We start from the raw sequence: 26341 nt of genomic DNA, 5'->3' as shown, positions 1-26341 counted from the left end.
GAATTGTGGCAGGGCTTCAAAGGAGAGTCAATTTTACACTAGCCAGGAGAGCTTTAGACTGGTTTCCTATTCGGAGCTGCTCATCTACCGTGTGATGTGTATTACGCAAAATTGTCTCACGGGGCTTGGTCCTAAGTATCTGCCTAGCCGCATCTCACACCTACCGGCACGTAGAGTTCTAAGCTCTAACTCTAGCAGCCTCTTGGAAACGCAGAGAGCACACTTTGCCTATGTGGAGCATAGATCTTTTCCACATGGAGCTCCACGGTTGTGGAACATGCTTCCGCTAGATGTTAGGGCATCTACTAATCTGCAACTTTTTAAGAGCAGATTGAAAACACATCGTTTTGAATAATGTCTGCTAATTTTTTCTGGACTCTGTACTCTTGTCTCTGAACTCATCTTCTTCGCCGTGTGTTCCAGCCGATAATTTTCTGTTTGCCTGTTTGTTTGTTCATGTGGTGCGCTATTATGCCTCTGGGCGCATCTGCCAGTGCGGTACAAATGAAAATAAATAAAGAGTGCTATATAACTTCAGAATAAAATAACATAACATAACAAACCTGTGTCAGCTGCAACACTCCGTAGCTCAGTGTGTTGCAGTGCTCCAGGAGCCAGGACATTGCTAAGCTCAAGTTTAAACCAGCACACAAGGAAAAAAACAAGAAGCATGCCTTCTCTTGCTACCCCACATGCCTACTGGCTGTCAGAAAGCACGCCCCGCTCATAGTGTGTTTGCATCAGCATCATAGAGCAATGTGGTGGCTACACATTTGGAAGAACTACACTTCCCAGCAGGCCCTGAGGCAATGCGCAATGCCAGGGACATCATGCCGGATAGTTACCTCCTGCTGAAACGACAGCCACAAAGGATGCAGTCAATATAACCGCAGCCGTCAGATACTCCCTTTGCCCTACCACAAGTAAGTGAGGCTTCATGTATACTCATCTTCCATTTAGCATGCAGTGCTCATTTGTTCTGTTTTCAGTCCCTGTTACTCTATTTTTCCCTCGCTTGTGCTCTTGGGTTCATTTTGACTTTCTATATCATTGCTCCCCTTCGGTCGTACGTGTTTAGCTGGTATGTTCCTCGTTTGGTTTTCCTTTTTCTTTTGTCACACCTCGTTTCATTGTACGGTTTCCTGACCTATGTACTCAGTACAGAGGGTGCCATTATGTTGTCAAATAGGCTTATGTTGTTAGCTGATCCCATTACTGGCTTGGTACAGGCCGTCACCGCCTTACACACTGAGGTTTCTGCTATGCATACCTGCATCAACGGATTTCAAGCTGCAGCTCATCCATTGCCTCAGGATGGGGAGAGAGGATGTGATGCTATGGTAGATCTACCTCCAGCAGTCGTTCCGATGAATGACCCTGTACCCGTATTAGTGCCCATGGCAGGTGCTGTCTCATTGCATTTCCCCTTAGTGCCATTGCAATGTTTCTTAGGAGATCCAAAATCTTATTGAACATTCATAAATCAGTGCAAGCTACACTTTTTTTGAAGATCCGCCTCCTTCCCTGATGCCCCTTCTAGAGCCGCCTTTATATTGTCCTGCATGGGAAGTGTTGCAGCATAATGGGCAAACTCACTATTGGAAGGCAATAGTCAATTTCTGTATGACTTTGAGGACCTCATACCAGAATTCAGCTGGGTTTTCTATTCCAGGCATATGAGTCATCACGGATTTACAACTCTTTGGGCCTCATTACAAGTGAGGCAGTAAGGGGTTAACAGCGCAGGTAAAGGTCCCGGCGCGTTAACCCCATACCGCCTCATTATGAGGTTTCCCTCACGGGACCCGCTCTTGACGTCTGGTCGGACCAGACGTCCTTTGCAGGTCCTGCGAGGGGACCAGAATGCTAACAACAGGCCCGTCATTAACGGGCCTGTTGTTAGCATGCTCCCCATTCCATTGAGCCCTATGGGGGCTCAAATGGGAAAGGGGATGGTCCGGGTCCGGGTTCCCTGAATGGGGAAATACCGGCCCCTCTAAAGTCGGAATGGCCTTGTATGTCCCCATTCAGGGACCACGGACCCAGTGTAACGCTCACCTGATTCCCGCAGAGGCGCCGGTCTTGACTGGGTGAATGCCGTATCTTCAAAGGTGATGTGTAACACACGGTTGGCTCTTTGGGCTGGACCTCTGTGCACTGTATGTCTGACCCGAAGAGTAAGATGTCTGCAGATAGAAAATATGGGATTAATGAACTGGGGTTATTGGGTGCCTCTCTCCTCTTCCCTTTCTCTTCTCCTGTAGAACCCCAAAGGTTAACGCCCTCACCTTAGGTAAGTGAACGCCGAGCTCTCCATCTGCCTCGGGGCAGGGTGCCGTAACCAGTTTCTTCACTGGATAAGGGTGCAGGCCTCTTGACCTCAGAGGACTGCTGTCCGTCGTTAACTGCACGAACGGTAAATTCTGGGCGCTTCAAATGTCTTAAAAGTCTTTTGTAATGATATCTCTTGTTTTGCAGGGTTCCGGTGATGGCGGATGGCGGGCTGATGAGAGTTGAGGATCGAACCCGCGTGAGGAATAGAAGCGCCTGGAAGCACGTAAGTAAGCGCTTGTAGCCTGCTTCACGATGCGCACTAACTGTCCCTTTTATCTTGCAGGTACCAGTTCGGAGCTTTAGAGAAGCTGAAGGGTGCTGGAATACCCACTGGATTCGGCGTGGGAAGGAGTAATGGCACGTGAGTAATAAAGTTGCCCAATGTCTTTAAACGCACCTTCTTTTGTCTTTCAGATGCGGGATGCAGCACCGAAGGCCTCCGGAGCGTGCGAAGAGCTGGTAAGCTTTTGTCTTTCGGATGCCGGAATGCAGTGCGAAGACCTCCGGAGCATGCGAAGAGTAGGTAAGCCTTTGTCTTTCAGATGCCAGAATGCAGCGCGAGGCGTTGGTGACAGCCGATGGACCAGGTAAGAGATGCGCTGCCACTGAAGACCGTAGTGCTAACCTGTTCTTTCTTTGTCTTTACCGGTGCTGCTGAAGACTGGATTCCAGGATGGTAAGCCTTTGTTCCCTTAGGCCCAGTATCAGAAGCAGAAGACACGATGAGCGTTCTGCTGCAGAGAATGCAGAATAACACAAAGCAAGATTCATCCATCGGGTGTGGTTTAAATAGCCTCCTGTAGTGCTTAGGTGTCTCCTTCCACAGCCACGCCTAGGTAAGAAAAGAGTTCCTGCTTTCCAGAAGAGTTCCAGTGTTCTGAACCTAGGGAGTGGCTCCTGCCCCACCCAACAGGAAAAGTAGTCCAAAACAGAAGAGGATCAGGGGTTCAACTGGCAGGTAAGTAAGCAGCATGGTCTGCTGCAGGTAAGTCCACCCAAGCATTATGAGCCCGGCGCTTCCAGCGCTGGAACTGGGCATCTTTATGAGCCTGCTGCCACTGGCGCCAGGACAGGGTCCAAAAGGTCCCAATTGGGACTGGCTGGCACTCGGAAACGGGGTTATGGGTCTGCTTCCAAGGGAGTCGGGCAAGTCCTGATCTTTTGGAAGCAGAGATCATGACACCCAGACCCGAGTTTGGAGGTAGCCATGCCCTTAATAAGGCATGGCTACCCCCAAACTTGGGTCCGGGTCCGGGTTCCCTGAATTGGGAAATACCGGGCCATTCTGACCTAGGAGGGCCCGTATTTCCCCATTCAGGGAACCCGGACCATCCCCATTCCCATTTGAGCCCCCATTGATGGGAATGGGGAGCATGCAAACAACGGGCCCGTTAATGACAGGCTCGTTGTTATCATGTTGGGCTGCTCACGGGACCCACTAAGGACGTCTGGTAAAACCAGGCGTCCAGAGCGGGTCCCGCGAGGGGACCTCGTAATGAGGCGGTAGGGGTGTAACTGCGCCGGCAGCTCTACCAACGCTGCTAACCCCCTACCGCCTCACCCGTATTGAGGCCCGAAGTCTTTGAAAAACGTTAATATGGTGGTGTCAGAATACTCAGTGTTATCATGCTCAGCCCTAAATCAAGAGCAGACAGACTCGACCTTTTTGATAATCAAAATAGCGACTTGATATTTTTGTACCTTGCAAATTACAGGTTCTTTATTTGACAAAAATAGTTAGTTAATCTAAATCTTCAAACAAATAGACAAGCACATATATATGTTACTTAAATGCATAATGCAATGAATATATGCAAGAAGATATAAAACATATAACAAAAAACATGATTGGTCCTATTATGGAAAATATCAGAAGCAAGTTATAGATCAAGGGAAGGACAATTGGGTCAGAGTTTACAGTCAATATTCAAATATCATCATTGCCCTTGTTATCTAACTAGCCTTTGGAATGGCTATTGCAAGGCCAAAAAACCTAATCATGGATCAGGGGTCAACGTTGAGCACAGCTGTATATGTTGTTACTGTGTAGCCACACTACTGCGTCCTGAACGTGGTTCACATGGGGTATATTTTTCGGCGGGCTGAGTAGTCGTGATCCGCCTTCCTCAGAATCAAACAATATAAAGGGACCGCTGGGGACCAAAAGATAAAATAGATGTATAAGATATGATCAATGCAATACTAGTTAACTAAATGAAACCACTGTGAGCTTATCTAAGATGCGCACCTCATGCCCTGAGAAAAGTTTCCAGTGAGTCCTACACCAAACATAAGAAAAGGACACCATTACCATAAATAAATCTAAGTATCGTGATTGGTTTCTCTAAATAGTAGGTGAAAATACGTCCTACTCTGTCATGATGCCTACCCCCGGAGCACCAGGCCAGGCCCAGCACCCCCGGGAGCAGGCATCACGCCCCCGGGTAAAAGCCCAGCGGCCCTTTATAGGGGCTCTTTGGACTCTGTCCTGGCGCCGTTGGCGCCAGGCTCATGTTGGACATCAGTCCTGGCGCCTTAGGCGCCAGGCTCATAAAGGGAAGTGTTTGGTGCACTTACCTGAAGCAGACCATGCTGCAACAATCAACTGATGCAGACAATGCTGCATGAAGAACCAAGCCAAATGAGGCTTAGGAGGGACTATTTTTCTGAAGGAACTATTTTGTTACTTGGGTGGGGCTGTGGAAGAATACTCACCTGGAACTTCTTCCAAGGCTATTTAAGCCACACCCGGACAGCCACACGTGCTTCGCGTTGTTCTGCATCCCAGCAGCTGAATGCTCACCGTGTCTGCTCCTGCACCTGGACTCCAGCCATGCCCGCCTCGAACCTGGAACACCTGTAAGGGAATAAGAGAAGAAAAGGTGAAAACCAAGAACTATTTCAACCTTCTTACCTGCATCCGGAATCTTCACACCAGCATTCCTGAAGGAAGACTTCCATTTAAAAGCACTGCGTTGCTCGCTGCAGCGCCGCGCTTCACTCACCTATTCCCGAGATGCCGCCCGGCTCCATCGCGGCTCTCAGTGCCGGTCGCCACATCTCTGCACCGCACCTAAGGGAGAGAAGAAGAGACAAAAGGTGAGCAAGGGAACACAAGAGGAAAGCCGGATTTTCAGCCATATTACTTACCGGCTATTCTTGGTGAGCCATTCTACATCTCGGGTCGGCGCCTCATCTCTGGCAGGTACCGCACCCCGGCCCCTATGGGGAAAGGACAAAAGACATTACTGGGGAATTATAAAGACATTTAGAGGGGTCGCCCTCATCACTGACTCACCTGATTTTACCCCGGCAATTTAACCCCTCAACGCATCGCCTTTGTTCTGCACCTGAAATAAAGGACAGAAAAAGACAACATAAAAGGAGGCTCACACTTGAACTTTTGCATCTTCATACTTACGGCGTATCGCTCAGCAAAGTCAAGTGGATTTGCCAGCGCCATTCTGAAAACCAGTGAAGTAACTGGACGAACGCGCGCCCCTGCACCAGAAGCAGGATGGAGAGTTCATCCTTCCAAACCATAAGGTGAGCTTAAACCGGGGGTTTTGGAGGAAGTCAGAGGAGAACGAAGGGGCAAAGGGGGGAGCAAGCACATTATTCAGCAGACAATTAATCCCCTCTCTCATCTGCAGAAGGATATTCCTACAGGCCAGACAAGCAAGATTTGGGGGTCCTGTTCAATCGGTGGTCCGAATTCTGCGCATCACGCTTGAAGAGGCCACAGCAACCCAGACCAGACCAGCGCCTCCGTGGGAGCCAGGTGAGCGTTACATACTCAGTGAACTCACCCTATAGTATTTAAGGGGTACTTCTCCATTGTGGGGGAGGGACTTAAACCTCTCTTGTCATGTACATCATAGGAAGAGTGGTGTGCCAAAAAGAAACAGCATCCCTATCTGCCAATAGAACGGTACCTACCTACAGTAAAGCCATAGCCGCGCTATCAGTCGGGGGACATGGTTTGCCCCTCTATGCGAGAAATCTCTGTATTATTTCTCTGAGTGACACTCTTCAATAGCTTGCCCATGGGTCTGTGGGGTATAGTGGAACAGACAGCAGTTGTAATTAACCAATCTGTGCATATAGGTAGGAGAAGCCTGGGTGCGCAGAGTGCAGAAACTGAGTGGACATACAGGGCAGACAGTTTTGTTGGAACCAAACCTTCTTAATATGCTAGAAACAATGCCTAGGCAACCAACACCTGGTCAGAAGCGGGATATTCTGCAGGTGAGAATTCGCTCTGTTGGAGAAAGCAGGAAGGAGAACAAAAAGCCTCATAAATGCCCATCATATCTTGGTCTACATCTGCGGCGTGGTCTAGAATAAGCAACGTCCTATCTTTTATTACCTGAGGATCGGGAGAATGGGGCAGTGTCTATCTGTGTGTCGGTTTTGAATGTAACCAAGGCTGGGAGCAACGCGGGTAGGGACGGAATATATAATCTTATGGGAGCCTACACCGGGAGATGCATGTCAATGCGCATCATTCTATTAAGCAAAGACAGTTGTGGGCACCATAGTTGAGTGGAAATTTGTTACCACATTAGGGGAAACAACATAATAATCACACTGTTGTTCAAAGGAAAACTGTATGGGCCTAAGATTAAACATGGCGCTAGTCTGAATTAAAGTATATTTACAGAGGCCCTTGTTGCTAAACGTAGAGAGCCCATTTGGTTCTAAGGCACTGCCTGAATGCAACCTAGAAAACAGCACGCTGTATAAGGGTTGTTCTAAGGCATCCAAAGGCATACAAGGGGGCTGCACTAGGTCCTATAACAATTGTTAGTTTATCCATGTGTAGTAAGTCTCTTTTCTGTGGACTCCTGTTCCTTTGATTCCAGGAGAGTTTCTCTTGGTGTAAACCAAGGTCTTTTCATAGAGGGGGTGATATATATGTTTCTTAGGATATCCCCGCATTTTGAGATTTGTACTGAGAGTCTCTGCATGTTCATAGTAGCCCTCCAAAGAGGTGCAGTTGTGTTTCAAGGAGCAGAAACTGCCCAAAAGGCAGGTTCTCCTTTAGGTCCTTCAGATGAAAACTAGAGAAATGGAGTGTGGTGTTCCTATCTGTTGTTTTTTTTTATATAGTGAGCAGCTCAAAAGCCCTCCTCCTGTTTTTATTATCAGGTCCAAAAATGGATCCTATCGTGGTCAAACTCCATTGTAAATTTGATAGTGACATGGGCATTCAGCCAGTTTAAGAAGTTGAAGAGAGAGTCCTCTGACCCTGTTCAGATGAACACAATATCAGCTATATATTGGAACCAAATATAACATTTGAGGTTTAAATGGGTTTTCATCAGAGAGCACAAATTCTTCTTTGATTGATGCCTAAAGAGTATTGCTAGATTAGGTGCAAAGATTGCACCCATAGCAGTCCCTCATGTTTGTAAATAAAACTGATTGGCATACTGGAAGAAGTTTCTTTTGAGGACTATGCTCATTAGGTCTAAAATGAATTCACCCGGTACCCTTTGTTGTGTTGTCACATGTGTTAGGTGTTCCCTGATTTTCTCAATCAACTGGTCTTGCGGGATATTGGTATATAGAGATCTTATGTCCATGGTCACCAAGAAGGTTGTATTAGGATCAAATTCTAAGCCCTCAAAGAGTTTGATTTTTGCCATATTATCTTTAATGTATGTCTGGGTTTCCTTGCTTAAGGGTTGAAGGAAAAGATCTTCAAATTTGAACAGTTGCCCCAAAACTAGAACTGGAGGCTGGATACATCTTTGTGTATTTTGGGGAGGGCATAGAACATCAGGGTTCTTTGATCAGAGTGGTTCAAGTATTACAATTATTCCTTTGTACTCCATCCCCTATTTATAGAATGTTTTATTTCAGGGGAATGATCATGTCTAAGGGTCCGGTAGCTGTTATTGTCCTCCAGTAATTCTGAGACCATTTTATTATACTGAGCATTATTGACTACCACCACCCCACATCCATATTCTGCTAATGTTATGGTCAGTCTATGGTCCGCCATGAGTGTTTGTAGGGCCTCCTTCTCAGTGTTAGATAAATTATGTCTAACATGTTGTTTTTGAATCGTAATCTTTTAAGGTCCCATGTGACAAATCTCTCAATGAGAATGAACACGTTGGGGATTTTATTATCCAATGGTATAGAAACATATGGTATGCGTAGACCTGTATCGTATCCTCCACTTTTTCTAGGATCATGGTCACGAAAAAAACATTGAAATCTCAACTTTCTAAAAAACATTTTTAACTCTTGTTCCAACATGAACCAATCCGTCCGATTAGTCGGGACAAATTATAGTCTTTAGAAAGGACTTGTAATTGCATCGATGTCAGGGTGATACCTGAAATATTGAATACTGGAATTTCCATATTGGGTTTGTTCTCATGTGTTGTCGCCATTCCCCGTTCTTCCTGTTGTATGTCCTTGTGCAGGGTCCCTGTTGTCTTTTGCCGCCCCATAGGGTGAATTCTGGGTAGTAGGGGTCTCATGCATGGTCTCAGGGGTAGCCTCTTTCTAAAAATGTTCTCTTGGCCATTGCATGCTGAGGTTGTTCATAGCGCTAATCATATGGCTCCTCACCCACTGACTTGTGTCAGTGAAAGTAACCCATCTCCCTCCACTGCGGCTCTTCAACGTACATTGTGCTTTCACAGTATTTCTTATTTCCAAAAGGTTTGCTAATAAGTATGGATTGATTTTTTCAGCTTTAAAATCCTGTATGTCCTTATTGAGCTTTTTTGTTTTCTTTGCATGCGTATTAACTTTAAAATCTACGGTCACAAAGATGAAGCAGGGAGTGAGGTGAGAGGAATGGGGACATTTGGGCGTGGACCATATATACCAGGAACAGGGTGGTGAGAGTGGGTGGTAAGAGATGGGGGTGGTTTCAGAATCAGTCCACAACCTTTATAAGAATGAAGGATAGGTGGACAGGAACAGCAGAAAAATGTGAGAGAGTGAATGCTGACCACCTCTGCTAGTAGCAGTCCGTTCAGGAGAAGGGGATGTGTGTATGTGATGAAACTGTCCAATAGGACTCAGGGATTGGAGAGGGAAGAATAGCAGAGGAAGGAGCACTGCAGCATGAGTGAAGAGGTGAGTGTGGGATCATGCCTGGAAGCAGAAATTAGCACATTGCAAGGCACATGCACTCTTCCCTCTGCCATGTAATTGTCACAACTGAAGGTGTCACTCATTGTCTCCTGCATTTAATGTCCACTATCAGGTCATGCCATAAAAATTGTGTAAGCCATTCAACTCCTCTTTTAGCTGTTCCACTTTCAGTTCATACATCTCACTTAGGGTCCGAGCATGTTTCTGGTCCGAGCATGCTTCATGTATGTATCCTTTGCCTTTCTAACTACCTGTCATTGCATCCAAGGCCAAATGAACACTAGTTGACCCTAGGTTTTGTCTGATAAATTACTGAATCCTGTAGTCAATCTTCTGAAAAAAACTCTAGATCACATAAAACCTATCTAGGGAAACAACATCTGAATCTGGCCGTGAACATGCATCACAGGTGAAGTTCCAATCTGACTATGGCATGGACCGAAATTGCAACTTCAGTCATTTCTACTTACGGAAACAACAAATTCTGTGAAAAAGAATGTAGTGGATTTGTGGATAGGAATCATGGATGGGAGAGTGGAGGGGAAGAGGGGAACTCCTTTCACTACTAGGTGGCAATTCCTCCAGATTTTGTAAGTCATTGGCCCTCATTACGAGTTTGGAGGCAGCCATGCCCTTATTAAGGGCATGGCTGTCTCCATACTCGGGTCCTGGTCCGGGTTCCTTGAATGAGGAATTACCAGGCCATTCCAACCTTGGAGGACCCGGTAATTCCTCATTCTAGGAACCCATCTCCATTCCCATTTGAGCCCCCATAGGGCTCATTGGGAATGGAGAGGGAGCTAACAACGGGTCCATTAATAACGGGCCTGTTGTTACCTCCCTGGTCCCCTCGTGGGACCCGCAAAGGACGTCTGGTCTGACCAGACGTCCAGAGCGGGTCCCGCAAGGGAACCTCATAATAGGGCGGAATGGGTTTAACAGCGCCGGTACCTTTACCGACGCCATTAAACCCATTCCGCCTGGTTCGTAATTAGGCCCATTGTTATCAAACCTACCTAACAGACATGCTGACCCAGTCAGTGTGGTGCATCTGCCTCTTGCCCCATCAAGTCTATTGTCTAAAACCAAGTTCAAGTCACCTGCACGTGTACATTTCTGAATGTATCCAGTGCACTACTCAATGACAATAACACACTCTAGAGAAAGAAGCAATTGCATATGCAATGCCCACTTCATATGTGGTGTTCAACATGACCTCTTTTGTACAAGGAAATGCTCCAAATGATCATTCAAGAATGTTCCCAACTTCACCCTGTACAAGGCATGTTTTGTTCAGGGTATAAGCACAACCATCCTGTATAAGGATGCTCATGAATTAATACCAGTACAGCCTTTTGTTTAGACATATATGACAATTCAATGAACAAAAATTTGGCAAAGGGATGGTATGGTTAAAATGCTCTAATAAATTCAGTGAAAAAACATTGTTAAAGGAACGTTATGGTTCAAAGGCAAAATCTCAACACCCAAGAAATTTGGCAGTTATGGGAAGCTGTGAAACCATAACTCACGCCACCGCCATGCACTGCTAAGACTAACACCCAGGACATCAAAAATGACACCACAAAGCGCATCATCATTGCTGCTGCTCCTCACGCAAGTTTGGTGCAAATCAATCCAGCTGTTAGGCTGTAGTCACAAGTAAAATGTATTTGCATTCAGGTCTATCCAGATTTCAAATGTTTTGGGACCTCCCCCTATAACTTTGCACCCCACTAGCTCCCTCATACAAACTCACACCAAAATTTAAAATAATTCAATCAGGTCTTTATTTATTTTGCAAACCTCTGTGTGTATTTTTCAAACGGTGTCAAAGCTATAAGCTGCACAAAAACTGTTCTTCCTATGGGAAAGCCAACGTAACCAGAACTACAGGGTCAGTACTTTGACTGGCCAATTTAAATTCTTCACATTCCAAATCCAAAGTCACAATGTTGCTACTACTGATCTCGGACGTAGCATAAAACGCTTTGGAGATGCGCCACTCGCGGAATGCATCCAGGTTAAATCACAAAGGTTGAACATTTGTAAGGGGTTGCCAAAAGAAGGAGTCTTAAATAACCACTCACCATTCTGGGTCATCCCCATTGCAAAGTGTTAGGTAAGATTTCCACAGGGCTGGTAAATCTTCCTTGCCTGGTTCAACTCCAGAACTTTTTGCTTTTCTAGTGAGATATTTTCCATTAATACCTCAGTGAGTGGGAACCTTTTTCCACACTCACCTGTCTTTAACTCTTTTTATGGGTGTCATTTTTAAGACTCTCCATAGTGTCTTTTTAAAGTTATCATGTCTAACAACTTATTGGCAATAAGTGCCTTTTGTTGCTGGGTTGCCCTAGGGGCTCCCCATTTAACTTTCTTGTGCTAACCTTGAGTGATCTACAGTTCCCAAGGGTAGACAGGATCTTTGGATCCCTTTTACATTTTATTTTGTGATACCAGCACACCCCACCTTAGGTGGAGTGCTGGGGAGATACAATGTATCCCCTTTCACATTTAAACTGTAACAATTCTGTTACAGTGACAAGCTTACCTTTAATGGCTAGTGGCAGTGATACCTTTTACTACTTTGGTGCACCTTTACCGCGTGCTGTAATCACAGCTGCAGTAAAGGCACCTAAGGGTGCTCATTTTTACCAAAATGGCCCCTGTCTTCTTTTTCTGCCATTTTAGTGTTTCTTGTCGTTTCCTTTTTCCTTCCCCTGACATCCAGGGTGGGAAAATCCTTTGTTTGAGTTTTGTCTTTGGCGGGAGTCACCTGGACACCCCGCCCAGGCTCCAGTCAGTCTGTAAGCACAGGAAGTGGGGGAGGGGTCCCAAACTTCCCCCTCCTTTGTCTTAGGTCTTCCTTCAACTGGGCCAAATCCCAGTGGGGGGTTGGCTGTCCTGATTGGACAGCCAAACGTCCCTTTCTTGTAAAATGCGGGGAGAGAATGCAGAGGTTGTGTTGCAGTTCCTGATAAATACTGGAAACCTGGAAGCTGAGGTCATGTCGACCACTGGAACCAAAAACCGAAGAGGATGACGAAGGAAAAGCGGCGAGAATGATTTCCAGCGGCCGGAGACCCTGCTTTGTAACCGGAGCCTGCTGCAGCCCTTCCTTCCGATCGACCTGGGGTCTCCGAAAACGATGACCCGAAACCAGAGCCTAGTGAGACCCACGAGACTGAAGACGACCTGCATTTTGAGCCATCCCACGGGTTGCTGCGACCTTGCGTTCTTGCAATACCCTAATACCCTGCGACCTCCTGCCACTGTGCGGTGCACAGTCTTCCGAATTCCGAATCTCGCTGAAACTTCGTGGGCATCTTGGTCTATCTCCAGAGACACGAATCGAGTCTAAAAAGTACCCTCACAAGAGTACTGGACCTTTTAAACGATGAGAATTGAACCACGATTTTCTGTCTTCTTCTGTGCTCCTTGAAAAGGCGCCAAACCCGCAGAACCGCATTCAGCCACGGGAGAAATCTTGCCTAGAGCCTACTTCATCGATCCCTGCTGCAAAGTCCCTTCTGAGGTCTTGTGTTCAGTCTCCAGGACAAGGAATCCAGTGACCGGGTATTTGGCCGCAGTCCCTGAAGTTCTCCTGCTGCAATCTCTTCTTCATTGCTGAGGTACTGTGTTGGCTTGGGTATATACTTACCTTAAGCCTGTTGGGATTTCTGTGTAGTCCTGGGGTGTTTTCTGTGATTGGGAGGTCCCTCGTCCAGTACACCCAGTCCCACTGCTAGAATCCTGCTGGGGTGTCTTCTGTGAAGCCCCTGGACCCTCTTCTAACCCTAGAAGTAAAGTACTCACTTGTTTGCCCAGTTTTCCTAAGGAAACTCTGACTTTTGCTACTAAAGAACCTATTCTAGCACTGCCTGTTGGTCACTAGTCCTAGTGACCCCCCCTTCTGCCACTGAGAACACTCATGCTTCAAGAATAAGGGAAAGACTTTGAAGGGATTGGGACTTCTGCCTAGAAAAGAATTCAAGTGTTTTTACTTACTTGTAAAGAGTTGGTTGGTAACTGTAATTCTAAGAGTGAACAGTTACAAAAGTTCTTACTGATCTTGGATGTGTGATGCACTATTCTTAAAAGTATGACTAACATCTTTCCTTCCTTAGCCACTGTTTTGCCAGTCTAAAAGAAAGTAGATGTGAAGGTATTTTACTCTCCTGTGATAAGGTTGTGCCTCTTTACAAAAGTAATGTGTTGGTTTCACCAGATTATTCCTGAAGGGTAATTGTATGAGTGTCCTCCAACTGTTGGTATCACCAGGTTAGTCCTGCTAGGATAACTGTATGAGTGTCCCCCAACTGGGTCTTGCTTCCCCTGACTTGCTGCTAGCCTGTCTTTAATAAGTCTACATTAGGTTGTTGCCTACCTGGAATATCTATTCAGTAAAGTGTGACATTGGGTTTTACTTTCCCCTTCATTGTGAAGTTAAAGTAAGTGGGTTTTACTTACCCTGTGTTAGCTGTGTGCCATCCAAAACAAGTTACAAGAGTTATTGCTTAGCTCAATCTGGGGTTCCCTGATTTCCAAAGCATCTGTAATTGTACATTACAGCCATAGGTTTTGCTCACCTGGTATAACTGTGTGTTATGACAAAAGTAGTTATAGGTTTTTACTGCACCTAGAATAAGTGTTTCACTATTCACCAAATGTATATTGTCCAGTTGACTGTTTATGTGATTTGCCCCAAGAGTCACTGTACAACTGGAAGGGCCTACTGTCCTTGTATTACCAAAAGTAATCTAAAAGTAACCATTGGTCTTTTACTCCCAAAGAATAGGCTTGGCCTTTACTAAATGTGTATAACAAGGTTTTGACTTCCCTAGAACTACTGTTAGGTGTTCCAAATAAGGTCTATACTTGGTTCTGTGTACTTCCAAGTATAGTGTTGTGTTTTATATTGTGATTTCATATAATGTTTCAGTATTTACTTAACCCCTAGATTTATCTGGGCCTACTTGTATTTAAATAAATTCTTTATTTTTATAATACATAGTGTTTCAGTGTTTCTTTGGATCATTTGTATTACAATTTTCACTTGTACTGTATCTACTGCCCTCTCTCCCTCCTAAGATAAGCCTGGCTGCTCTGCCTACGCTACCATGTACTCAGGAGGTACAGTCTTATACTAAGAGTGGAGTCTTGTACTGCCTCAGTTGAATGGTTTTACTAGGCCCTTAACTGGACTTCAGAAAAACTGTCCTAACACTGTTGGCATGCGCTGGGATAAAGGTGGATTGCATTACATTGATTATTGATATAATTTGTGTCCAAAGGAAACTATCCAGTAGGTTTGGTTTAGCCAAGGTAAAGTGTACCTATTGTATTTAACACAAGAACCAACACCATGGCCTGCTTTAGGTCTGAGGACTTCTCTTATGTTGCAATGGAAACTGTGGTCACAATGTGTATAGAGAAGGGCCTCAATTGTGAAGGAAGTAAGCTTGAATTATTACAAAGGTTATGGGACCATATGCATGGTTCCAGTGAACCTGTGTCCACTTCTTACAATATTGCTGGGAGTGAGGATGATGAGGGTTCAGACAGCTGTCCAAACTCCTCAGAGGAGGGATATGATGGTTCTGATGAGGAGGATGTTAGTTCACCCCCCTCTCCTTCTCCTGCCTCTACCTTACTGCCTACCATGTGCTCTGAGATATCTAAGGAACTGAATATAAGGAAATTCCTGTGGGAAAACAATATGAAGATGTGGGAATATGAGAAAAAGTATAACAGGTCTGTTGAAGACCATTTTCTGCACCCCTCTACTTTTTCCAGTTCTTCTGTGTCTACAGCTTCCAGGTTTCCAGAATTGGTGAGTCAGTATGATCTGAAGTGTGACATTGTTGTATGGCTGAAAACTTTTGACCTCACTTGTAAAAGGTTTGGTCTGTGTGAGAGTGATAGAATACCCTGGGTTCTTTTTAGACTTCCCAAGAGGGACTACCATGTGCTCTTGGATTTACCTGAAGTAGAAATAGGTAACTGGGATAGGGTAAAAACACCTCTCATAGATAGATATAAGAAAAAAGCTTCTACATATCTATACGCCTTAAGGGACTCTGAGCATAGATGTAGGTCAAAAAGTGCTGTCTCCTCATCCCTTAAGAAATCTGTCAATACTGACTGTAGCAGAAAAGCTGTGGTCTTAGACTCAGCTGAGCCCCCTTGTAAAAAGGCTGAGGCTCTTAAACTTGAAGTAAGAGAGGTCCCCTTAGGAGACCCCTCTTTAGAGATAAAAGGCATTAACTGCCACTCTGAATGGCACTTGGGTGTAGCACCCATAACTTCAAATAGGGACAAAGCCCCTAGGCCCACAAAGCTAGAGGTCACTCCTGTGACCCCACCTTTAGCTGCTGCTAAGGTGATAGAGCCTCTTGAAAAACCACATGTAGTGGAAGTGGTTCAACTAGTTCCCAGAAACTTAAATACTTCTGTCCTAGTACCCATATGGTATAATACCATTAACCAGGTCACTGTTGTGACCCCACCTTCAGTTAACACTGAGTTTATAGAACCTCTTGAAAACCCACCTAGAGTGGAAGTGGTTCGCCCTGTGGATAGAAACTTATATATTCCTGTCCAATCTATAACACTGTGTAAAAACTTTGTTGAACCTGACAAGAACCTTAGTGTTCATGTCACACACCCTGTGTGGTGTATGTCCTTTAGAATAAAGGCCCCTTCAGTTAAACCTGTAGTGGCTGAAACATTTGAAAACCCACTTACAGTGGAAATGGTTCCTAAAACTCTAAACATGGATATGCCTGAAAACCCACTTACAGTGGAGGTGATCCAGATGGATGTACAAAGCTAAGGTGTTTTTAACAACCCCAACAGGGCAAGGAGTTTCCTTGACCACAAGGTAGGAATTGAATTTTCTCCTTTAGTTCAGAATGCCCAGAATGTAACTTCTAGGCCTGAAATACTGAACACCAAAAAGAGTTATAAGAAACCTAATAGTAGCTTTCTTACTAGGCCTTCTAATAAAAAGCCTGTGACTCCAACTACTCCTACAGGAGAGATGGATAGGTGTTCTGACAAGGCTAGGGTCTCTGTTTCAAGAGAGCACTCTAAACCAGTAGGATCCTCTATAGCGAATCCTACTGTAAGTCCTAATGTTAGCAGGGTAACCTCTAACAAAGGCAAATCAAAATCTAGAAAATTAGGGAAATGGGAGCACAAACCATGCTCTACCATTTCAGTTCCAATTCTACAGTCTTTGACCCACACTACTTCTGAGGAAGGGGTGGATAGACAAGATGGAAACCTAACTAGGCCTTTGAGGACTGGTAAACCTCAAAGCTGGTGGAAATCCAGAAAATATATGTCTAAGGCGAAACCCCTTGACATTGTGGGCTCTTCTGCTGAAGACCCCCTTGTAAATCCTAGAGTTAGAAGGGAAAACCCTAACCAAGGTAAAAACAGATCTAAGAGGAAGTGGAAGGATGTACAATGCTTTGCCACAACCCCTCCAACTAGGATACCTGAGACCCAACCTGCTCATGTGAGAGAGGTGGTGAGGAATCATGGAGACCCCTCTAGGTCTAAGGGATTTCTTTATAAGAACCCTTTTAAAAAGCCTATTGTAGGTTCAGAGGTTGTCACAACTTCTGAGGGACTGTTTAAACAGATCCCCTATACCTTAGACAAGAGTAAAGTGTCCAACACTACTTGTAGGTCATATAGTTTGCAAATGATAACTAATAAAAGAAAAAGTATCACAGCAAGGGTTACAAAAAGATTGATAGTTGACTCAGCAAACAGTTTAACCGACTAGAAACAAGAGATCTATCCAGGTGAGGATTAGCTTCCCCTGTTCCTTAGTCTGGGGGGGACGAGTGTTAGGTAAGATTTCCACAGGGCTGGTAAATCTTCCTTGCCTGGTTGAACTCCAGAACTTTTTGCTTTTCTAGTGAGATATTTTCCATTAATACCTCAGTGAGTGGGAACCTTTTTCCACACTCACCTGTCTTTAACTCTTTTTATGGGTGTCATTTTTAAGACTCTCCATAGTGTCTTTTTAAAGTTATCATGTCTAACAACTTATTGGCAATAAGTGCCTGTTGTTGCTGGGTTGCCCTAGGGGCTCCCCATTTAACTTTCTTGTGCTAACCTTGAGTGAACTACAGTTCCCAAGGGTAGAAAGGATCTTTGGATCCCTTTTACATTTTATTCTGTGAAACCAGCACACCCCACCTTATGTGGAGTGCTGGGGAGATACAATGTATCCCCTTTCACATTTAAACTGTAACAATTCTGTTACAGTGACAAGCTTACCTTTAATGGCTGGTGGCAGTGATACCTTTTACTACTTTGGTGCACCTTTACTGCGTGCTGTAATCACAGCTGCAGTAAAGGCACCTAAGGGTGCTCATTTTTACCAAAATGGCCCCTGTCTTCTTTTTCTGCCATTTTAGTGTTTCTTGTCGTTTCTTGTTCCTTCCCCTGACATACAGGGTGCGAAAATCCTTTGTTTGAGTTTTGTCTTTGGCAGGAGTCCCCTGGACACCCCGCCCAGGCTCCAGTCAGTCTGTAAGCACAGGAAGTGGGGGAGGGGTCCCAAACATCCCCCTCCTTTGTCTTAGGTCTTCTTTCAACTGGGCCAAATCCCAGTGGGGGGTTGGCTGTCCTGATTGGACAGCCAAACGCCCCTTTCTTGTAAAATGCGGGGAGAGAATGCAGAGGTTGTGTTGCAGTTCCTGATAAATACTGGAAACCTGGAAGCTGAGGTCATGTCGACCACTGGAACCAAAAACCGAAGAGGATGACGAAGGAAAAGCGGCGGGAATGATTTCCAGCGGCCGGAGAGCCTGCTTTGTAACCGGAGCCTGCTGCAGCCCTTCCTTCCGATCGACCTGGGGTCTCCGAAAACGACGACCCGAACCCAGAGCCTGGTGAGACCCACTAGACTCAAGACGACCTGCATTTTGAGCCATCCCACGGGTTGCTGCGACCTTGCGTTCTTGCAATACCCCAATACCCTGGGACCTCCTGCCACTGTGCGGTGCACGGTCTTCCGAATTCCGAATCTCGCTGAAACTTCGTGGGCATCTTGGTCTATCTCCAGAGACACGAATCGAGTCCAAAAAGTCCCCTCACAAGAGTACTGGACCTTTTAAACGATGAGAATTCAACCACGATTTTCTTTCTTCTTCTGTGCTCCTTGAAAAGGCGCCAAACCCGCAGATCCGCATTCAGCCACAAGAGAAATCTTGCCTAGAGCCTTCTTCATTGATCCCTGCTGCAAAGTCCCTTCTGAGGTCTTGTGTTCAGTCTCCAGGACAAGGAATCCAGTGACCGGGTATTTGGCCGCAGTCCCTGAAGTTCTCCTGCTGCAACCTCTTCTTCATTGCTGAGGTACTGTGTTGGCTTGGGTATATACTTACCTTAAGCCTGTTGGGATTTCTGTGTAGTCCTGGGGTGTTTTATGTGATTGGGAGGTCCCTCGTCCAGTACACTCTGTCCCACTGCTAGAATCCTGCTGGGGTGTCTTCTGTGAAGCCCCTGGACCCTCTTCTAACCCTAGAAGTAAAGTACTCACTTGTTTGCCCAGTTTTCCTAAGGAAACTCTGACTTTTGCTACTAGAGAACTTATTCTAACACTGCCTGTTGGTCACTAGTCCTAGTGACCCCCCCTTCTGCCACTGAGAACACTCATGCTTCAAGAATAAGGGAAAGACTTTGAAGGGATTGGGACTTCTGCCTAGAAAAGAAATCAAGTGTTTTTACTTGTAAAGAGCTGGTTGGTAACTGTAATTCTAAGAGTGAACAGTTACAAAAGTTCTTACTGATCTTGGATGTGTGATGCACTATTCTTAAAAGTATGACTAACATCTTTCCTTCCTTAGCCACTGTTTTGCCAGTCTAAAAGAAAGTAGATGTGAAAGGTATTTTACTCTCCTGTGATTAGGTTGTGCCTCTTTACAAAAGTAATGTGTTGGTTTCACCAGATTATTCCTGAAGGGTAATTGTATGAGTGTCCTCCAACTGTTGGTATCACCAGGTTAGTCCTGCTAGGATAACTGTATGAGTGGCCCCCAACTGGGTCTTGCTTCCCCTGACTTGCTGCTAGCCTGTCTTTAATAAGTCTACATTAGGTTGTTGCCTACCTAGAATATCTATTCAGTAAAGTGTGACATTGGGTTTTACTTTCCCCTTCATTGTGAAGTTAAAGTAAGTGGGTTTTACTTACCCTGTGTTAGCTGTGTGCCATCCAAAACAAGTTACAAGAGTTATTGCTTAGCTCAATCTGGGGTTCCCTGATTTCCAAAGCATCTGTAATTGTACATTACATCCATAGGTTTTGCTCACCTGGTATAACTGTGTGTTATGACAAAAGTAGTTATAGGTTTTTACTGCACCTAGAATAAGTGTTTCACTATTCACCAAAAGTATATTGTCCAGTTGACTGTTTATGTGATTTGTTCCAAGAGTCACTGTACAACTGGAAGGGCCTACTGTCCTTGTATTACCAAAAGTAATCTAAAAGTACCCATTGGTCTTTTACTCCCAAAGAATAGGCTTGGCCTATACTAAATGTGTATAACAAGGTTTTGACTTCCCTAGAACTACTGTTAGGTGTTCCAAATAAGGTCTATACTTGGGTCTGTGTACTTTCAAGTATAGTGTTGTGTTTTATATTGTGATTTCATATAATGTTTCAGTATTTACTTAACCCCTAGATTTATCTGGGCCTACTTGTATTTAAATAAATTCTTCATTTTTATAATACATAGTGTTTCAGTGTTTCTTTGGATAATTTGTATTACAATTTTCACTTGTACTGTATCTACTGCCCTCTCTCCCTCCTAAGATAAGCCTGGCTGCTCTGCCTACGCTACCATGTACTCAGGTGGTACAGTCTTATACTAAGAGTGGAGTCTTGTACTGCCTCAGTTGAATGGTTTTACTAGGCCCTTAACTGGACTTCAGAAAAACTGTCCTAACACAAAGGTCATAAGAAAGCAGGGATTAAAAAGAGCACACATCCAGGGCAGGAGAGAGTACAGACAGTAAGAGAGCAAACACCAAAGATCCAGGGTAACACTGGACTCATTGATAAACAGTCTGAAGTATATACATTATGTGAAAGCCATCATTACTCCAGGTGGGGCGGTCCCCACCTCTCTCCCCTTCCGTATCCCAAGATTCATCTTGATGAGCCCAGTGTCCAATGTAGAGCCATTGAGGAGCCAGAAAGGGCTCACCATTCCACAGTGCTGCCTGGTCAGGATGCCTCCACCATCTTGGGTATGGTGGAGCAAATGTGAAAAGCAAGTGGGCTTTGGAGCTGTCAAATAGTACAATCATCAATGAAAACCCCCTTTTTTATGGTTAAAGTTAGTTTTCCAAGGGAAGAAAGGGCATCTTTCATTTGATGTCACACTCTCTATGGTTTAGGAAAGCCCCAGGGTGCAGGGTCCAGATCAGCATTGCGTTACCCTCACTGCTTCCCTAGCCTCACGCCAATCTGCTGCGCGTCTCATTGATAATGCAGACACTCATGATGAAGAGTGCAATGCAAATAGTTTTAGAGTTAGGTGTATAGCAGTGCAGGGGGTGCAGGTTCGTTATATTTGACCAATATGTCTGTTATAAAAGGATTGTATTCTCTGATCACTATGTAACCAATGCACACGGGTAATTTAATGTTCCACAACACTCATCCTACATCTATCACTCCATGGGATCAGAGGGTGGTCATGCGTATGCTGTAGTAATGCCCCAATGAGCCAGGATTGAATAAGCGGAAGGGAATATGGGTCTCTGAGTAAGGATGGCTGAACCCTTTCCCAGTCCCCAATGTACAGACATCCATAGAAAGTGATATGTATATGTATTCACATGCCGGGAGGATAGCACAGGGGCAACGCGTGTGTCTTGAACGCAAGACAATGCATAGCAGCACAAGTTCGAATTCCACACTTAGAAACTGGTCTCTGGTCTTAAACACGTTATACAAGATAAATAACAGTAATATATATATATATATATATATATATATATATATATATATATATATATATATATATATATATATATATACATACATATATATATATATATATATATATATATATATATATATATATATATACATAGGTCGTATAGTATACCTGACCGTTCATTGTTTACCGTTCCTCGTAAGGGATAGGTGGAGGCAATTTACTAAATGAAATAAAAATGAAGTGTATATTTAAATGATGCTAAAGCTGCCATCCTATTTATGATGGGGATTAAAGGTAAATCCTCAGGTGGCCACATTGCAGCACCCTCTCGTGTTGTCCAGATACAGAGCACTGCTATATTATACCAATATCGAGCATTTACAGGGGTTACATATGAATAATGCAATGTACATATGCTTCAGCTGAACATGCTATAATTTTTGTGAATTTACACGTTCAAAGTCGATTTCACCTGAGCATCTGATTCCCCATTTTCCAATATATCCAATGTGAAAAGGTTTAAAAATAAGATAAAGGAATAAAGAAAGATCAACATGCTTAGATTATGTAGCCCCATGGTGCAGGACTGATAGGGAAAGAATAGAACACATCAAAGGGTGGCTCAATGTCTACAAATGCATAAGCATGCTAATTCCCCTCCCTCATGTGCTCCACATCTCCCACACAAAGGGGCTCAGGTTACGAAAACTTTACAAAGCCATAATGTGAATTGTCAGTACTAAAGCAGTAAACGTTTGATCATATGTTTCTTCCCAGCTTGTAAAATATGCATAGGAAAATGTTACATTGTACTCTTTACTATCAAGCCAAGCAGAGCAAGACGATGCAATCAGAATTGTGGCAAAAATAAAGCGTTTCTGAAAGTATTGACCAATTAGATAATGAGCCATTTGAAATATTAATATTTATTTTGTCGTATTTGTACTGCCTTTCTATATTTTAATCTTCCTTTGAAGCATTCCTGACTTAAGCCTTTCACCAACCACTTGTATATTAGTCTATGAAAGGAGTTGATAAACGTGGCAAAAGTGGCAGGCGGCCATGGTTCATTTAGAAAGAAAGCACAAACTCTAGGGTTTGCCTTCTCCTAAGCCCCATTCAATGGCTACACACAACCGGTTCCCAGCCAAGCTCCATTTCGAACTCAAAGCTTGTACTTAACAATGTCCTGTATATCTCAATAGCACCCATGTTCCATGTATGAGATCCTCCCTCAACAATACATCCCTGGGCTGTATGAACCTTACTCGCAGGGTGCTATGTTAAGCAGGCAAACCCCATTTAAAGCATGTGCCTGTGCCAGGCAGATTAGTATGTGAACTAAACCATATTTGGGAGTTTTTGGATAATGCTCATGTATGCACCCTCGGCTGTATGTCACGCTGCAATGCCATTTTTGTCATGGAAACCTGGCTCTCTCCATACCTCCATTTAATTTTTATTTATTTATCTATTTAATACGGGCCGCAGCCCGCAGGCATCAGAGCGCACAAAAAGAGATACACACACATAAGACAGACACTTCTGACCTGGAATCATAATCACGAGTGAGGCTGTTTCAATTGAAAAGCAATGTCTTCAATCGTTTGCGGAACGTGAGGAGATTATTATCTCTTCGTAGGTCCGCTAGCTGCCTTGACTGGAAAAGAACAACCACTCCCTCTTGTTCTCTTAACCTTAGGGCAAATAGGCCGAAAGGTATTAGTCGACCTCTGGTATCTCCTATAAGTTTGCAAGGCAATGCTTTTCTTAAGGTAACATGGTGCGGATCCAAAAAGAAATGTTTTCTGTCATGGTAATTACTTTAAAAATGATTCAAGATGCAACTGGCAGCCAATGTAATTATTTTCTGGCAGTGGCCACATAGTCTCTTCGTGATATGTTTTTAATAATATGTACTGCATCATTCTGCAAAATTTATAATTTATTTATGCAGCTTGCAGCGCATTGCAGTAGTCTACTATGGGCGTAATAATGGCCCGGACTAGAATTTCACAATTCTTGTTAGTAACGTATGATTTTACCAATCTCAACAGTCTGAGATGGTATTGGGATTTCTTCACAACATTGTCTACTTGAGCCTCAGCACCTAGGCCCGCGTCCAACATCACATCCAGAGTCTTCACCTTATCCTGTGCTTTGATAGTGAAGCTTGTAAAGCATGGATCCAGTTTTGTTCTGGCTTGTGGTGATCCAAAAATCAAAATCTCAGTTTTTCTGCTGTTTAAACATACACATCCAATCTTTCACAGTTTTATAAATGCTTTGGATTTTCTTGGTGTCCTCTATGTAATACCAATAACACAAAGGAGGTAAGAAGGGAAGAAAAGCCTGTGCTAGACCACCTTCCAAAAAAGGTCAATCACCTTTAAAACTATACATGAGAGTCCGACAGGTATCTTGTTTAAATTCCACGTTGGTAACCTTGGGTCAACAAAGTGATTGAGAGAAAAAAAAAAGATCTGCCCTTGTTGCATTAAATCGATAGGCAGTTTTAAAAAAAATATACACATTTTATTGATATACACAAATGTCAATCATAAAAATCTATACAGAGATAATACACTCACTGAAGAACACAGCAGTACATCTAAAGGGATTGTACTAGCATTAAGTAATTCAAGGAAGAGGAGCAATATAATTAGCTAATTTTCAAATTGACCCTGCTTGTTCTTCAGTGTAAACAACAATAAAAAGGAGAAAAGGACATTAGTGCAATAACATAGATAAAACAGTCAGTCTAGGGTGTAAAGGACAGGGCAGGATAACTGTCCTTAAAGTTTGAGGTATTATGCACCTAAAGTGTCTGTGCAAGTGCAAATACGCAAAAATGTACACAAAATTAAACAGGGTTTTCTCAAACAAACACAGCGTTCTCTCATTCAACACATCTCATACACACCCTTCTCAACATACAATCATCCAACATGTTTCTTTCCGTCAACCACACACACAAAAAGAGGGGGTATAAACAAAAATGAAAGGAAATTCGTCAGGGTACTGTCACGTCTATGTCAGTCATTTGTGTACTAAGTAAAACACAAGAACCCACACTTCAAATGAGTTTCTCGTAATTCAATTCAATCCTATCTGTGTCTATATAGAAATACAAATGATGGCATAAAAACAATGTGCCACTCTAGTCTTCCTCTAGCATATACATCCACAGCCACAACCCTTTGTTGATTCCATTAGTTACCTACGGGAAAAGAAAAAAACAAGAAGCACAATTAGAACATGGTCCAAATGTCCTACCAAACTAACCAGAATATAATTTACCAGTTACGATTTTTTTTAAAGAAATAAATCGTTTTGGCTAAATGAACAGTGTTCACAAATCAACACCACAAGCCGGCATAAGTACAACACCGGGGTCCGAGTCCAAAGCCAGTCCCCTCCACCCACTACCACATTAGATGGCAGCTCTTACATACATGCCTCTGTTGCTGCACCCTAACTAGCATACCACATTTAACTTTGTGATACAAATGCTTACCATCAATCAGATGGTCCGGAAGACCCAACAGGCTAATCTCCACCAGGAGCTGTGTGTCATCTTCATAGTTTGTGAACTTTGCTCCTATCTTCTCTAGAAGACAGCACAGTTGGCAAATATAAACGTTAAAAAGGGCCAGGGACCCCGCCCTCCTTACACCTTAGACATTCTCCCTGACCAACAATGGACAGGTAGCGCACTATGTCCAGAGGTGCTCCTTTTAGGACTTCTCCTTGGAAGTACTCGAAAACAAACCCAATGTTGATGCTCCTTTATTAACCCTCAGAACTGGTTGACGCATGTGTCCCTTAGAAGCTACATCACATCAGGATTAAACCCTTCACACACTGGTACATGGAACCACTAACTAACTCACCATCGGCTCACTCAAAAAATGCTGGTGTAAAAAACAGATCAACAATGACCTTCTTCCCTTCAAGGCCTCATGCAGTATGTGCCGGTCTTTCATCATCAGGGCAAAACCACATATCACTTATGAACTATCTCGGCGGCCACAAATAGGAGTAAAGCTCTCTTCATAGCTATCAAAACTGCTTAAACTCACTGCCTGACCCGGCATCCCTGCCTCTACAAAAAAATGCAATTATATTAGCACATTTTTCATCAGCAAGAAAGATAACAGTTGGCAACAGATATATACTGCAACATCGGTCCCTCGTCCAGCCACCATTCTGGTTCCAATGATGCATATCAAAAACATTGCATGGCTTCACTCTCCTTGCCTGCAAGGATCTTGCTGACTCCTTTGTGTCACTACAAGCAGCCGTATACAAACATGTGTTCCTCCCGACCTAAAGTAGACAAATGTGCCCGCCCTCAGACCCCTCTTTCTGAAAGAAAATGCCTCACTCATGCAGGAATCTGAATAACAGACTAATCCGCCCTCTCCTCAAAAGACAACGTTGCACCAGACGACTTTGCAAGCAACCAAACAATTACTAGCTTCTCATTCATTGGAAAAATCATTGATAAGGCAACTCCACGATCGGATTAACCCTGGCGGCCTCACTGTGATCAGATCAAAATGTGGCACTGAAACTGCCACAATACAGGTCATAGGTGCTCTTAAATAATGGACAAAGGTGACTCATGTCTCCTGATCATGCTTGATTTCTTAGTCACATTGACCTCCTCACACTGAAAAACAAGCTCATGAACAGAATGAGCTTAGCTGACACAGCTCTCAACTGGTTTGCTTCTTAAATCTCGGACAGGCACCCAGATGTGCAACTTCCGGACAGACCTCTGCCCTGTTATCTGTGGAGTTCCAAAAGGCTCAATACTCAAAAATCACTCTAGTGATCTATCAAGCTTGGCTGGTATAATAGCAAAAACTGACCTCATAGCCCAATGTAGGAGAGTGCTTGGGTCGGAA

Source organism: Ambystoma mexicanum, chromosome 1q, assembly GCF_040938575.1.
Source record: "Ambystoma mexicanum isolate Mex_15411 chromosome 1q, UKY_AmexF1_1, whole genome shotgun sequence".
Lineage (NCBI taxonomy): Eukaryota > Metazoa > Chordata > Amphibia > Caudata > Ambystomatidae > Ambystoma > Ambystoma mexicanum.
The sequence above is the reverse complement of the archived record's forward strand: the minus strand, read 5'-3'. Positions refer to the sequence as shown.